We start from the raw sequence: 18,098 nt of genomic DNA on the forward strand, positions 1-18,098 counted from the left end.
GAATGAAATATATTACAGACTCATGTGCATGGAGTTACCTATGTTACTCATGCAATGGATCGATAAGATTGCTAGAATACATAAACATTGAGGCAATCAGAGAAAACATAATAGTGAAACATGTAAACAAAACAAGTTTAATAAGGATTTCACCCAATGCTCCTGGGCTACGTCTCTTGGTCCAACCTTTCAGTGGTGGCCTCTCTATTATGTTTTCAAGCAGGGTTTTTACAACAATAAGCTCGATTTGAGTCTCACTAATAGAATGAAGTCAATAAGAATGGAGTGCATAGACTCTCCTTACTGAACTCAACATTTGAGGGTCACAGTAGTATGACAGGCCTATGCCAAGGAGCTTGCTTGAACCTCTCAAGCCTTAGATGGAGTACACAGACTCTCTGACTCTCTGTGGCTCGGTTTGGTTTCATGCTACCTTCAGGTCAGCTCAGATTCTACTCTCTGTTCTCTGCTATTGGCTTTTTGCATCTCTATGTGTTGCCTCCCTCTGCTTCTGTCATTCCATGGCTTTAAAGCCAATCTGCTCTTCGACTACTCGTTTCTGCTTCCCAGCCTTCTAGTTTCCTTTCCTTGTCCATTCGAATTCCTCTGCTCTACGTCATCATCACTAGGTAATGCCTCGCAGGGAGGTGGCCACCTGTTTTCTAATGAACTAGGTGTTAGATTCCCTGAATCATACTCGAATGGCCATTAAATCTGTTTTCCTTAAGATCATCCGCAAACACGAATCATTTTCCAATTCATCATCTACGTCAAACATCAAATCCCTGTCATCTTGCTTTTTGACCTGTCAAATCTGGTCAATCATCGGGATGCATCTCCACCGTCGATCTGGACCCCCCAGATCCTACGACCGTCCTTCATATTGGGCGGAACAAGTCGCACGAAGTTTACTTGTCCGATGCGGGTGTTTTTCTCTCTCTTCCGTTAGATGCATGTCGCTCGATGTGTGGCATCGGATAGGACTCAGTCAAAACCGCTTACCACCTTGAAGCCTTCCGATATCCTGCCGGTTTTGGGGGAATCCGTGCTATGGAACCGAAACAGTTACCTTTTTGAGTTTTATAGCATTTTTGGGTCCGCGCATTCTGAGGCTTTCCTTCTCTGAGGGGACATCCTGCGATATGCGATTAACACTTTAGTGCTAATTGCGTATCGGCATCCACCTCTGTTTCTTGATTTGGCATCCGGTTTTCCAGTTTTGTGCCATTGCACTTTACCATGGGCCAATGGTTTACGCGCTCGACCGAGGGTCCTTGTTGCTCCGTTCTAGCCACAACTACAATTATTATGAGGATTCCTTCTAAGAACTTTGATCTCTCCTAGGAATTGAATCTTTTAGCATAATTTGAAATAGTCATAAAACTTAGAGAGTTTTAGGATCTAATTTGGATCACGACCTTCCCACTAAAAACGCTTTTGGACTACCAAAAGTTGGTTTTCTTAAGCATCAATCAAATGAGGGTATTGCTTCCTCGCTTGCTCAATTTCTATCCATTTCGCACTGCTTGGCTTTGAACCTTTGAGTCTGATCCTGAGGTACTCAATGTCACCTCTGCGTGTAGTTCTTACCTTCCTACCCATAACTACATCTTCCTGCAACTCATTAAGATATTCAGGTAACAGATCATCAACAGAAGGAAATTGACCCTGCTCTTCGGGATCTTCAATTAATGAAGGTTCAAATAGTCTCAAGCTGTCTGCATTAAAAAATGAGTAGATGTGCATATAAGCTGGTAAATCAAGGTGAAAAGCATTCTCATCAATTTTCTCAAGTATCTCAAAAGGTCCATACCTTATTGGTTTTAGCTTTTTTCCTTCACCTTGCATTTTTTCCTTGCTGATATACAACCAGACTTGAACACCAACTTGGAAACTATGCTCAATTCGATGATTATCATGCCTTGCCTTGTGCTTGGTTTGGCTCTTTTCCAGTTGTTCCTGTACTGCCTAGTGAATCTCTTGAATTTGTTCAATGAACTTGGTTGCATTGTCCACATCACTGTGTCCATCAACTGTTATGTCTTTGCCAAAGAAAAAATCCAAGGGAGACCTTGGTGTGAAAACAAAACAGGTCTCAAAAGGAGATCTTTGTGTAGAAGAATGTTTAGCTCGGTTGTAAGCATGTTGCACATAGCATAAATGTTCATCCCAAAGTTTGGGATGCTTGCTGCAATAGCCTCTTAAAAATTGGATCACTATCTTGTTGACCAATTCTATTTGGCCATCTTTTTGTGGATGAAAGGATGTGCTCTTCTTTAGTTTGGAGTCCATCAGTTCCCATAAACTCAACCAAAACTTCCCAAAAAATCAAGTATCTCAATCAGATATTATGGAAGTGGGTAATCCAAAATGAACCTGTACATGCTAAAAGAACAACTTTGAAGTTTGTTTAGTTGTTATTTGTTTGTTACAAGGTATTAAAATACACATTTTGTTGAACCTATCCACAACAACATATAAATAGTCATGACCTTTCCTAGATTTAGGCAGTCCTCCAACAAAGTCCATGGAAACACTTTCCCAAGGATGAGAAGGAACTGATAGTGGAGTGTACAAGCCTAGTTTTCTATTGCTGGGCTTTCTTTTAGCACACATGGTACACCCTCTTACATATCTAGAAAATATCTCATTCATTTTCGGCCAATAACAAAATCTTTGTAGCTGTGCAACCATTTTACTTACACCAAAGTGATATGCTATTAGAGAAGTGTGTGCTTCTCGAATTATCTTTACTCTTTCAGTTTGTGGAATGCATAGCTTCCCACCGTGATACAATATTTGGTCCTTAATATGATAATCCAATTCTTCTACTCGTTTGCCTTGACTTAAAGTTGCATATACATCTTTAAAATTTATATCTTGAGCATATTGTTCAATGTAGCTCTAATGCAATACTGAATTATGCTTAAGTATAGTACATGCATTTATAATTGGTCTAGATAACATATCTGCAAATTTATTGTGTATGCCTTTTTTATATCTGATGACTAAATGAAATTGTTGTAGAAAACCCATCCATCTATAGTGTCTTGATTGCTGCAACTTAGTTTGGGAGTGTAGATATTGAAGTGCTTGATGATCAGTATGTATAACTGTCTCTTTGCCCATGAAGTAATGTTTCCACTTTTTCACACTCTATACTAATGCATACAATTCCTTTTCATATGTGGGATAGTTTACCACTGCAAAATTAAATGTCTCAGAATGATAACATATGGCTTTACCGTGTTGCATCAACACTACTCCCATGGCATAGTCACTAGCATCTGTTTCAATCTCAAATGGTCTTTGAAGATCGGGCAGTGCTAGTACTAGTGTTTTACTAATCTTTTCTTTCAAGGTGTCCAAGGCTTTCTGTTGTTTGCCTCCCCACTGAAACACCTTATTCAATCCTGTTAAAGCATGTAAGGGAGCTGCAATTAAGGAAAAGTTAGAAATAAACTTTCTCCAGTATTGTGCTGCTCCTAAGAAGCTTCTAAATTTTGTACTATATTTGGGTCTAGGCCAGTTAACAATGATTGCCACTTTAGAGGGATCTATCTTCAATTCACCACCCCCTATAATATGACCCATAATTCAAATATGTTTTTCCAAATTCAAATTTTGAGAGTTTAACATAAAAATTTTCTCTTTTCAAAACATCTAGTGTCTACTTAACATGCTTTAAATGTTCTTCCCAGTTTTTTCTAAATATAAGAATGTCATCCAGATATACAATAACAAAATCATCAAGAAAAGGTCTGAGTACATCATTCATTATTCTCATGAAATTAGCAGGAGCATTAGTTAAGCCAAAAGGCATAACCAACCACTCATACAATCCCTGCTTTGTTTTGAAAGCAGTCTTCCATGCATCCTGCTCTGCAACCCTAACTTGATGATAGCCACTATGCAAGTCTAACTTGGAAAAATAAACAGCTTCCTTTAACCGATCTAACAGATCATCTATGTGAGGAAGGGGATAACTATTTTTTATCATTATCTTATTCATTGCTCGGTAATCAATGCACATTCTCCATGAGCCATCTTTCTTTCTCACCAAAATGATTGGAGACCCACATGGTGATGTGCTAGGTTTGATGAACCCCTTCTCGAGCAACTCCTGTACCTGCCTTTTGATTTCTGCATTCTCTAAAGTGGACAACCTGTACATTCCGATGTTAGGCAATGGAGCATCTTGCTGCAAATTAATATCATGCACTAGTTCCTTTTTGGGTGGCAGACCTTTAGGTTCTTGAAACAATACATCATATTCTGAAACAAATTTTTCTAAATCAACTTGTTGTTTAGCATCATAGCCCTCAAATACATTGGTTTTATCAGGTTTCTTTTCCTTTACAACCATCAGTAAAAATTGTTTGCATGAATTTACAATTCAATTCATCTGTCCTAAGTTTATGAGCGTATAATTATTTTTGAGTTTATGAGCTCTTACAAAATATTCGATTCCATCTTTAATGAGTAGATACTTGTTCTCAGCTCTATAGAAAATGGCTTTCCTATCATACAAGTAAGGACTTCCTAAAACAATTCGACATATATCCAGAGGAATGATATCTAACTCAACCTCATCTACAAATGCTGACCCAAAAGAAAACTTAAGTTTACATTGTCTAGTCACTTGTAGCTGTGCTTTATCACATAACCAACCTAATGGATATAGTTTCTTGTGAGGTGTGGTTAGAAATCCCAATTTCTTTACAATTTCTTCAGAAATTAAATTTACTTGTGGGCCACTATCAAACAAAGTATCAATCTTTTGATGCTTGGAAATAACTCGAATATGAAAAAGCTCATGTCTTTTCCTCTCATTTTCTTCATTATCAGTAGATTGTGCAGAATTGCTAATAGATGCTTCAGAATTCTTACCTTTTATACCTGAGGCCGCAATGGTTGTTTCATCTCCTAAATTTGACCCCAAATCCCTTTGAATAGCTGCAGTAGTCTTCTTCTTTTTGCCATCAAATTTCTTGGGTTTTAGCTCTAGATGCAGAATCCAGCAGTGTTCATCATCATGCCCATCCTTTTTATAGTGAGCGCATGAAGAATTTGTCTTTTGTACAGTGTTTGTCTTCCTCTCTTTCCATTTTTGTTTTCTTTTCTCCTTATTTTTGCTTGTAGTGGGCTTGGATGATCTCCCAACCTCTGGATTCACATTCTTGCCTCTAGCTTCTAGATGTGTAGCCTGAACAGATACCTCATCTATGCTAGTGGGATTAAACATAAGGATAGTGTGCCTTATGTAGCTGTGTAGACCACCTATGTACTTTAATAGAGTCTCAGGTGAGTCTAAAGAGATTCCTAGAATCAAAGCTCTTTTCCTAAATTATTGAGTGTAACCTTGTACACTTTGCCCTTGTAGTTGTCGAATAGTTTGCTAGCACATCATGGCTTGCTACATGTACGCTAGTGAATAGAATTACTTTTTAATTGCAGAAAAAAATTCACTCCAGACAGAATGAATCTTACCATGTTTCTTCATGTCAGCTTGTGTCCTGCCTTCCCACCATACCAAGGTAGTGCCTCCGAGGCATAGGTTGGCCAACGAAATCTTACTCTTGTCTGTGTCGATGCTTTGCACTCTGTGATAAACATCAATTTGTCTGATTCAAATATCCATATTCTCTGCATTCAACTCTCCATCATATATTGGTAAATCAAATCTAACATCTAATTTAATCAAAGGTGATTTTATTTTATTTTTAGGGCTTTCAGGAGGAGTGGGTAGTTTTTCTTCTTTCCCTTTGCCTTTAGAATGGTCATGGAAGAAAGATTCTTCTGCTTCTTTATCTCGTTTCAATGAATCTTCATTTTTACTTTTCTTAAACTCTCTATACATTTCTTCCACCATGGCTCTCATGGTTATGAAGCTTGCCAAGAACTGAGGGTCTGATTCTAGGGGAACTTCTTCTTTCGACATTTTTCTCCTAGTATAGACTCTTCCTATCTCTGGGTTGGCTTCAACCAACTCTCCTTCTCCTAATTTAATCTTTGACCTAGTTATCATTCAACAACAAAATCCAACACAAGCTTGTCTAACCTTAATAAACCAAAAGCTCTGATACCACTTGATCTGGAATTTATCCTAGATAAAGAATGAAAGGTATTACAGACTCATGTGCATGGAGGTGCCTATGTTACTTATGCAATGGATCGATAAGATTGCTAGAATACATAGAAATTGATGCAATTAGATAAAACATAACAGTCAAACATGTAAAAAAACCAGTTTAATAAGGAGTTCACCCAATGCTCCTGGGCTATGTCTCCTGGTCCAGCCTTTCAGTGGTGGCCTCTCTATTATGTTTTCAAGTAGGGTTTTTACAACAGTGAGCTTGATTTGAGTCTCACTAATAGAATGAAATCAGTAGGAATGGAGTGCACAGACTCTCCTTATTGAACTCAACCTCTGAGGGTCATAGTAGTATGACAGGCCTATGTCGAGGAGCTTTCTTGAAGCTCTCAAGCCTTCAATGGAGTACATAGACTCTCTGACTCGCTCTATCTCTATCTGTCACGATGTTGCTTTTAGGTTAACTCGGCTTCTAATCTCTGTTCTCTGTTATTGGCTTTCTGCATCTTTGTGTGTTGCCTCCCTCTTCTTCTGTCAGTCCATGGCTTTAAAGCCAGTCTGCTCTTTGAGTGCTCGTTTCCACTTCCCAGCCTTCTAGTTTCCTTTCCATGTCCATTCGAATTCCTCTGCTCTGCATCATCATCACTGGGTAACACCTCGCAGGGAAGTGGCCACCTGTTTTCTAATGAAATGGGTGTCAGATTCCTTGAATCATACTCGAATGGTTGTTAAATCTGTTTGCCTCAAGATCGCCCACGAACATGAATTGTTTGCCAATTCATCATCCATGTCAGATGTCAAATCCCTGTCATCTTGCTTTTTGATCTGTCAAATCTAGTTAGTCGCTAAGATGCATCTTTGTTGTCAATCTGGACCCCCCAGATCCTACGGTCGTCCTTCATATCGGGTGGAACTAGTCACACGACGTTTACCCGTCTAATGCAAGCAATTTTATTTCTCTTCCACCGGATGCATGTCACTCGATGTGTGGCATCGGGCAGGACTCAGTCGAAACCACTTACTGCCTTGAAGCCTTCCGATATCCTACCTATTTTGGGGGAATCTGTGCTATGTAACCAAAACAGTTACTTTTCCAAGTTTTATAGCATTTTATGGTCCGTGCATTCTAGGGCTTTCCTTCTCTGAGGGGGACATCCTGTGATAGACAATTAGTGCTTTAGCACTAATCGCGTATCAGAATCCACCTCCGTTTCTTGATCTAGCCTCTGGTTTTTCCAATTTCGTGCCATTGCACTTTACCATGGGCCAACAGTCTGTGTACTCGACCGAGGGTCCTCGTTGCTCCACTCTGGCCACAACTGCAATTATTATGAGGATTCCTTCTGATAACTTCGATCTTTCCTAGGACTTGAATCTTTTAGCATAATTTGAAACAGTCATAAAACTTAGAGAGTTTTAGTATCCAATTCAGATCAGGTGTCCCCCAGGGGTGGGGTGGGGTTTGTAACATGCCTGGTGAAATTTCCATGTAATAAAGTTAAAAACAATAACCGAAATGACTGGGACACTTATTCCAAGCTAAGTGTTGGGCAAGACATCCTAGGGGGTGCTCATTTGGTTATTTTTGGGTAAGTAAATTGGAAAAGGAAATGGCTAATGCATTAAAAGGCATTTTGGCACATTTTTTTATGAAAATAATGGAAATTAGGAGAAAAAGAAGGTGAAAGGGCATAGGTTTCATGTGAGGAGGAAATTGAAGGAAAATAATGGAAAATGAAGAAAATAGAGGCGTCATTCATAAAAAGGCTTCCGAGGATCAGTTGGTAACCTTTTGTTAGTTCAGTGTTGGAGCTCTCTCTCATTATTCTCTCTCTCTCATACTCTTGGATGCTTAGAAATTTCTTGGAGCACTCTTGGAGGGTGTGGCATACTTGAATTCTTGGAGCAAGAAGGCAAAGGAAGGGCAAGAAAGCACAAGAAGGCATTGACATCAGCAACTACATCATATTTTCTTGGAGGTACCGAGTTGCATGTATGGTTTCTTTACTTGTTTTGGCATGCATGGAATATACATGTGGTTTCTTGCTTATGATCTGTCATTTCCATGGAGGATTGGTTGGATCAACAATGGATTGCCTATCCTTTCCAATTCTTGGATAGCCATGGTGATTGTGGGTTTTCTTTCATGATTTGTTTTTGGTTGGTTCTCATGATTCCTTAGCTTGGGTTGAGTTATTAGTTCCTAGAAGCCCTGGTTGGACAAATGCTCTAGAAGCCCTGTAATAACATGGGTTTAGTTACTAGTCCTGGAAGCCTTGGTTGGAAAAACGCTCTGGGAGCCCATGGTGGGTTGAGCTACTGGTCCTAGAAGCCTTGGTTGGACAAAGTCTCTCGAAGCCTGACGGCAGCTGTGGGTTGAGTTACTAGTCCTAGAAGCCTTGGTTGGAACAAACACTCTGGAAGCTCTATAAGGCTTGGATGGATACCAATCTGATGATGGTTTTGGTGATGTCTAACCATGAGATGGAATCATTGTTTGATGGGTTGAGGTGGATAACCTCTGGAAGCCCTAGATGAGTTTTCATTGATGTTTTCAATGAGATCCCAAATTCATGCTTGGAATATGGCACGGCGTTAATGGCTAAAGAGAGTTTTTGCTTAGCCATTATACGGTCGAGTGGAACGTGGTAGTACCATCTCCAGTTGGTTCATTGCATTCATTAATGAGAAATCCATTCCCTTGATTTCCATGTGTAAAGGTACTGACGTATTTATGGATTTGATGGCTATTATGTTTATTGTATTTATGTTCCTATTATGCTAGACTACTAGTTAAATGCACATTTTATTACAACAGTTATGTATGGCTTTCAACATGTTTTTACTTGTATGTGAATGGATAATGTGTCTATGACCTAATAGATGATAATGCAAAAAATGGTATGAGTGAATAATGGTTCATAACAATTCTCAGATAATTATGAGATCCCTACACTTAATTCTGTTGCTTACACTTGTAGGTTACATGTTGATGATATGTTTGACAAAATGGCTATCATGGCTAGTAGGGATCCAATCAAGGTCTTGAAAAAGTATTTTCTTTAATGTTGTCATTTCCATGTTAATTTACTGATCAGAAGAGATGGTTCAACTTTGGGCAGTGACTTGGGCTCTGGGCCTGAAAAAGTGGCTCAAATCCTGGAGTCGTTGAAATAACACTAACAATTTTTGTCCACAGTCCCTGGCAGGAAAATCTGTGAGAGTGACTTTAGGTTGTTGGTCGCTCCCTTGCCCATAGCATGAGAGCGACTATGGCCCAAGAGACCTAAAACAACAGTGGGACCAAGGGACATGTTGTCTAAGTAGCTAACTTGTCCTATGAGGGTTATGTAGATGATGTTGGATGTCTGTATGGTGTGTGTCCATCAGTTCCACTTCCTTAAGGTGACTTAAGAGGTCGAATCATATCATAGTGACCTCTCGTCACATGTTTATCCCGGCTATCCGGTTGCTTGCGTAGATGTGGGAGGAGGGTGTTAGAGAAAGAAACTTGTGAAAGTTGAAAAATTAACTCCATTTAAAAATAATTCATGAATGTATGGAAAAAGTGTTACATGAAATGTAACTGTGAAAAAATTTCCCTTCCGCACAACTTCCTCCCACACAATAGTACATATTAATCAATTAATTAGTAGTCTTGTCTTAGAGTTTGGGGCATGAAAAGTTTGGTTTACATGTATCAACTTGCATTTCTGCACCTTCTGCAAAGCAGTTATGCATCTCTCATGTCTCACGTTCACATAAAAAAGAAGAGAATCCACATTCAATAAATTGTATTCACAAATAAGCTTAACTCATGTCAAATACTTCAAGATTTAAAAATACTCACAACATACCAAAGCAAGAACTGTGATTGCGAACATGTAAATTGTATTTCACATTCATGATTTCTTGCAAATATCACATAAGATCACATCTCAATTTCTAATTGAGCTTGAACAACATCTCCAACATGTTTTAGCTATTGATAACGAGGAACATCATACCTCATTGTTGTGAGACAAATGTATCCCCTTTCTATGACACATCGCTTCATGAACCGGAATTTGTCATCAACAACGAATTCATATTTTAGCCCAATAGCCTTTTGTTCAACATTTTGTACTTTTCATACAATATTTAGATATGCTATTTAGACAAAATTGAAAGTTGAAGATGTGATCTTATGTGATGCTATGTTTGGAGATAATAGTTTATGTAAGGAAACAAAAGCTCAAACAATGCTCTCAACTTTTAAACATGTCCTACAAAGAGAAAACAAACATCATCACCAAAGTGAACAATCAAAATTATTTGCACACTTCACTCTTCCAAATACCACTGATACACAATCGACCAATGAAATTTCATATCGATATGAGAAAATGAGTTAATTGTATCACTACAAATAACTTCTTTCCTCACCCCGCTAGCCATTTCCTCTTTGTACTTAAAAATACTTGCTTAATCCATGATGTTTTCAATGTAGTTTAACTGTAGATTTCTCATTTCCCTATATAATCACCACTTGCTACAATTTTGTATGTGAAATGTGTTATATAGGAGATGTCATATACACATTCGCACCCTAAGTCATAGAAATGCACGAAATTAAATAAGTATGAAATATTTGTATCAGAGATCAAGCAATCATCTAGATTTTTTTATCATCCCAATGTTTGTCCTCATTGACCAATTTTGTACTAACGTGGGTATACATTTTCCTCATCAAAAATTGTAAGTTTCATGCTAATAGGTTCATAGAACGAATTTTCTTCTTTATAGTCAAATATAATTGCCATCCCGCCACAACACATTCACAAAATGTCACTGAAATATTGCCAATAATCGACGATTAAAATTAACTAGTATATATGATTAATAGAAACAAATCTGCAAGTAAATATCAGTCTTTTCAGCATTCAATTCACCGAATATGTGTGTGCACAGGTCATCTCCTTCCACATTGTTTAGATTGTATGAGTATTAAATTGCATTTACTCTGAAATGTTATGAAATGATGGTTGTTCTATGAAACTATCAATAAGCCTTGTAGCTATAAACTAGCTTCCTAATTGTCTTCTTTCTTTTTCTCTCTACTCATGCTTCGAGCTCCACAAGTTTTTTTGAGAACTCAATTTTAGTTATTTGAAATAAATCTTACCATATGGAGACCAAACGACATCATCTACATCATCTGTGGTTGTTCACAATTGTAGTTCAATAGATAGAGGTAATGGCACAGAGTTGTAGGTGTATATGTTTACTAGAAAATTTCATTAAATGAATAATCCTTTGAATTAACCATTACAGTTTGTGCATGGTCATGATAACATTTGTACTTTCAATGTGAAATGCATCATATGAAATGCTTACAGATTTGTTAAAAAAAGTAAAGCTTCTAGTTTTCTCATCTTAACCTGTAACAACCTCTCGCTGTGAAAAACAATTAATACTAGAATAAACTTAAACACTAACTAAAATTTAAAAACGCTAATTAATTCATTGATATGTACTGTTGTAAATGATGGAGATTTACAAAATGCATATGGAAATTTGAAACATTGAGGGATTTTTTTTATGTTCCTTGCTCCACACACTCGTTCTCCCACACAACACCTCTTCCTCACATGCATTAAAATGAAACTACATTTAATATTTGATAATAAGTATTTAATACACAAATGGAAGATCACAAATGCACATAGCATTTGAAAGCCATGAATACCAAGATTGGCTTTAACAATGTAAACTTTGAAACAGGAACTATGTTGAGTACCCATTTTTTTGAGGTAGCAAAAAATCATTTGATCTTGTAAAAATTTGATTCAGAATACACTTTCTTTTTAAGTATATTTTTGACACTTTAAATTTTCCTATGTATCAAATATGAACATTTTTTTTTTAAATGTTAATAATTTTCATGTTCATTTTGAAAAGTGTTGATGGGGGCTTATTTTTATCACTTTAATTTTTCTAATGTATTAAGCATGAGCAATTTTTTTTTGAATTTGTTAATTTTCATGTGGATTTTGAAAAACATCAAAAAAAAATTTAAGGCATATTTTTGACACTTTAAATTTTCTTATGTCCTAAGTATGCACAAATTTTTTTAAATGTTAATTATTTAACCATTTTTCACGTTGTCTAATTCTTTAAACAAAAAAATTAAAAACATTAAAACATTGAGAATCATAATAATAATAATAATAATAATATTAAAAAACATGGCAAAAAATACAAATATAATATATAAAAAAATGGAACATATAAATGTAACAAAAAACAAAATTAATTTACAATTGGTAAAAAATCAACGAAAAGAAGAAGAAGAAGTAAACAAAAATACAAGAAAATATTATAAAAAATAAAAACATAATTTAACAACAAAAAAAAAAAAAAACCTAAAAACCAAGATTAAAAAAATGATGATATTAGATAATTTAACTTTAAAAAAAGCATTAAAAAATTAAAAACATAAAAATATTAAAACAAAACATTGAAATATAAATTAAAAATAAAAACTAAATTAAAAACAATAAAAAATAAAAATTTAAGAAATATTTAATTTCTTAAAAAAAGGAAAAATATCCGCCACCGTGCGGCCCAATGACCCCTTGGGGTGGTAGGGTCATTTCTTGGAATCGACCCTGCCACCCCTAGGGGTCGCTGGGCCGCTGGGGTGTGCGAGGAGGGAAACAGCTGCATGGGTCGCTGGGCGTGGGGATGAGCGGGGAGGGAAGCATCTGCGTGTAATGGGGTTGGGCGGCGAGGGAGGCAGCTTTATGGGTCGCTGGGCTGTGGGGGTGAGCAAGGTGGGAGACATTTGTGTGCAATGAGGGTGGGCGGGGAGGTTGGCAGTTGTGTGTCATTCACCTCCGTAGTTCAATGGACCCAAGGGGTAGCAGGTCGATTATGAGAATCATCCTGTCAGCCCTTAAGGTCGCGGGGGTGGGTGGGGAGGAAGGCAGTTGCACAATCCCAGGGGTTGTGGGGTTGGGTGGGGAGGGAGGCAGTTGTGTCCTCCACGCCCACCCCTGTAGCCTAGCGGCCCTTGGGTGTCAGGTCCTTGAGTCATCACCATCACTCTTGGACGAGTCGGGCACCCAAACCGAGCACATTTCACCGAAGAGCTCGGTGGGCGCAAACATAACCGACGAGTGGATGGGCGCATTTAACCGACGCGATGAGGTGGGCACATTTAACTGATGAGCTGGGGCGAGTGCACATAATCAACGAGCTTAGGGTGCTGAGACAAAAATGACTAAGTTTCGGGCACGTGTGGGTGAGCGGGTATATAGGCAATGGTCGTGTTTGGTGACGGGCCGACGTGATATGGCAGAGAAGCACGAGTTGTGGGTCAACTTGACATGGGTCGAGCCCCTTCCAACGATCGGGAAACATATATATATATATATATATATATATATATATATATATATATATATATATATATATATATATATATATATATATATATATATATATGTGCAAAGCCACAATCTAAGAGATCATCCAATGAACTCACAACACAATACAACACGCGAAACTGAAACAGGTGGATAGGCGGAGATGAGCCCGTGGGTCGAGAAAGTTTGAACATAGTACGAGTTGGGGTGACCGCAGGTGGGCGGGTCGACTCAGCGCTGTTTCGAATGAGCGCGGCCGGACAACAGGGCACGACAACATAGGTGTGTGAGTCTGCACGACGAGTCGACGGTTGGGCCATGGGTAGGTTGTGCGGGCCGCATGACAGGGTGGGCTGAGTGCCCAAGGCTGGGCAGTACTGAACGGGGTGCAACTACAGTCAGGTCGTGCAGCAGGGCCGACCAATAGGGTAGCGCACCCAAACTTGTAAAACTTTATGAAAAGGTCAAGACTTGTCTCCCCCTAAAATTGTAAAATTGCATATTTTTATATAAACTGAAATATTACATAAATGATGTGTCTCTTGCATTGATGTGACGTTGTGATTGTTTTAGTTAAGTAATTGTGCACTCAACTATTTAATAATGATGAATGAAGAAGTAAGTAGGCGTATTTCAGAAAATGTAAGGAAACCTAATGAGTTGAGTCATTTAGCTAGTGCCGCACATAACTCAATCCGAGAAAATAGAATTGGGGCCATGACACTGGGGGCGGCAGGGTCGATTTCGAGAATTGACCCGACCCCCCTGAGGGCTTGTTGAGTTTATTTTCTCTAATTTTAGTTTTTATTTTATGGTTTTTAAATAATTTTAGTTTTTATTTTTTTTAATGGTTTTCAATTTCTGTATTCAAGCTTCTGTGATCCATAACGAATTAAACAGAGTATTTCGGTAGAAATCACATGAGAGAAATTTTTGGCCAACGCGTTTCGAACCAACAAGTGTGGTTCATCATGAGGACCAGATGAAGAGGCAAACCATGGAAAAAGCTTAAATAGAGAGCAATGTAGAGACATAATTTCAAGTAACAACTATATTTGAAGAATAATGTTTAAATTAGAATATTAATTTAAACAATTTGTTTTTTAGAATGTTTTTTTTTTTTTTTTAATTTTAATGCCTTTTATTCTAAGTTTTTTTTTTTTTTTTAATCTAATATCATTATTTATTTATTTATTTTCTTAAATTATGTCTTTTCTGCATATGTTTTCTTGTATTATTATTATTATTAATTTTTTTTATCATTTATAAGTTAATTTTGTTTTGTTTTTACATTTTTATGTTTTATGTTTTTTTATTCTTTTGTCATTTTTTATTTTTTTTGTGTGTTTATTTTTTTTCGAGGTTTTTTATTTTTTATATTTTAATATATATTTATATTTACTTGTTATAATTTTTGTAGTTTTTTTTGTATTTTTGTTTTGTTTTAGATTTTATTTTTCTCAATGTTTTCTTTTTGTTTTCTTTTTTTAAGTCATGTTTATTTTTATTTTTTTATGTTTTAACATATATTTTATTTAATTGTTATTTTTTTATTATTATTTTTTGCGTTTTTTTTGTTTTTATTTTTTCAATGTTTATTCTCTTTTGCATTTTTCATTTTTATTTAGTTATATATTTATTTATTATTTTTATTTATTATTTTTTTTCCTTGCAACATCCATGTCAATCCTCGACTAGGAACCCGATCCCATTATGTGTCAATTTGATAGTTGATTTTAAAGTTTTCATTATAATGGATCAAATTTGACCCCACAATGGGCCAATTTCATTGTTGGTCTTTAAGCTTTCATTACAATGGGCCAGTTTGCCTACACTGCGTGTCAATTTGATGGTTGATTTTTAACTTTTTGTTGCAATATGTCAAGTTGTCTTATGCTAAGATTTTAAAGTTGTTATGCTTTCAGCATTTGAAAAAAAAAATTCTCTTGGTATAATGACTCTTTCATTCAAGTATTCATTTTTTTAAAAATTAGTCATAGAAAATTTTCATAATGCCATGGTTGAAATATGTTGAAAACTTAAGGTTTTCTGTATTCATGACCTTTGGCTTTAATTCCATGGTTGAAAATTTATCAAATTTTTAAGGGTTTTCTGATCATGCTATTTTGACTTTAACATCATGCCTGAACAAAGTTGGAATTTAACGCTTTGAAGGGATGTGATGTTTATCTTTAATGTCATGACTGAAAATCATTGGAATTTTAAGGTTTTTCAGAGTCATGATATTTTATCCTTAACGCCTTTGCTAAAGAATGCTGAAAATTTACCTCGAAAAAAAAGAGAGTATTACAACATCAACACTTTTTGTTTTTAGGGTGTTTGTTGCACAAAAAAATTGGGTTTTATTGGATTTTACTGCTATTTTTAAAAAATGTTGAAAATTTACCCCCAAAAAAACAAAAGTTATTATGCAATCAACATTTTTAGTTTTCGGGTTTTTTTCATGTTTTTTTGGGGTTTTTTTGCTAGAGTTCTCGTTTTGAGTTTACAATTCCTATTTCAAAGTTTACATTGTACTTTTTCTACTTTGATAATGTTGTTAAATGATCAAAGACTTCAAACATAGTAATGCAGACAATTAATCACCCACTCTTGTTTTCCACTCGATAAACATGTAAACCAAACTTTCCTTCACCCAAAATTTAATAAACAAAATTGCTCATTATTCAATTAATATGTATTGCCATGCAGGAGGGAGGTGTGCGAAAGAATTTTGTGAATGAGAAATTTATGCGGAGGACCATAACATTTGCGGAAGAAAGTTTTTTTTCCTTGCCCCACACACTCGTTCTCCTGCACAACACTTCTTCTTCACACACATTAAAAATACAACTAATCTAATATTGCATAATAAGTATTTAATTCACAAATGTAAAATCACAAATGCATGTAGTATTCTGGAACCTTGACAAACAACATTAGTTGTTTCTAGTTTTTAAATCATTAAATCCATTGAACATAGTTTTGAAAACTACACATTGAATCATTGAATCATCCCAATGTAAAATAGAAGAAGCTCGTGCCAATATACCCTTAAGGGGAAATGTATTGGGAGGTGAAAAACATTATGAATTAAAGTTTTTGTTCCTTGATTCACACACCAGTTCTCCCACACAACACTCCTTTCTCACACGCCTCAAAAAGAGACTACATTTAATATTGGATACTCAGTTTCTACTTAAAGATACAAAGAAAAACATAATTTCAAAATAAATTTATGTCTGCACCCTCTTGCTCATTAATTTATTAATATGTACTATCATATAGGAGGGACGTGTACAGAAGGAGGACTGGAATGTTGCGAAAGAAATTTCTTGTTCCTTGCTCCACACATCCGTTCCCCCAAACAACACTTATTTTTCACATGCATTAAACATAAACTTAATTTAATATTGCATAATAATAGGTATTTAATCCAAATATGTGAAATCACAAATGCACATAGTATTTAGAAACCTTGAATACCAAGATTCACTGTTTCTAATTTTTAAACAATCAAAGTCGTTGAAAATGGTTTTGAAAACCACACATCCGATATCAAATAAAATGAGTCCATATCAATCCACTCTTAAGGGGAAATTTATCTGGATAAGTAGAACATTACAAAAAAAAGTGTATGTTCCTTGCTCTACAAACTTCTTGTCCCACAAAACACTCCTTTCTCACGCGCATTAAAAAGAGACTTCATTTAATATTAGATACTAAGTTTCTGTTTAAAGTTATTAAAATAATTTCATATATATGGTATAAAGTTCCCTTTGCACCCCCATTCTCTCATGCATACCCCCTCTTCTACACATCTTTTTGTTAGGCCTCTGTTTGGTCTTGATTTTACTCGAAAATGCCTCATGCTTTTGTTTAGTTTGAATGGTTATTGTCGCAGTTTTGTGCATTCTTAGAGACAATAAAGTAAGTATTTACTATTTTCCATGATTCCCTTGTTTTAACGATATTTAAACATTAAAAGCATCAGTAATAATAGTTTGTGTGTTTGCAAGTTTGAAATTAGTTTATTACCATTTTACGCATATGCCAATAGGATTTGATGTTGCACTCACCTCCTTATACTATGCATCAGATTCTTGTACCAATTGGGATTCCTGCACTCATGAGGATTCCTGCACCATTTTATTATAAAACAATCTCGTTCTTGCACCATGTATCAAGTTCCTGCACTAGAGTCAAAGAATGCGTAGACTACTTCAATTAGTCAAATTTGGAGGACATTACTTACCTGGCAGTTTGAATATTAGTTCGAGGATATTTTCAGAAACGCTTGTTGGTCAACATCGCACTTACTTTTCACCAAGAGTCACAAACTCACAAAAGAGGGGCCATTTACCAAATTAGTCCCTCACGTACCAAATTCAACTCCTTTATCTGAAATTTAGTTGCACCAGAATTAGATCCGACTTTTATCCATGGATAACTGTTACAATTTGTATTTTGTTCCTTATGTATTCGATTGGCTTGTTAATAGCTCAATTTGTAATGTAAAGATCTATATAAACTGAATGATGGCCTTGAGCCTGGGAGGGGGGAACTATTCCAATGTAACATTATGCGAGTATAGT

Source organism: Pinus tabuliformis, chromosome 9, assembly GCF_031772625.1.
Source record: "Pinus tabuliformis cultivar Carrire ecotype Pingquan chromosome 9, CPIR1, whole genome shotgun sequence".
NCBI lineage: Eukaryota > Viridiplantae > Streptophyta > Pinopsida > Pinales > Pinaceae > Pinus > Pinus tabuliformis.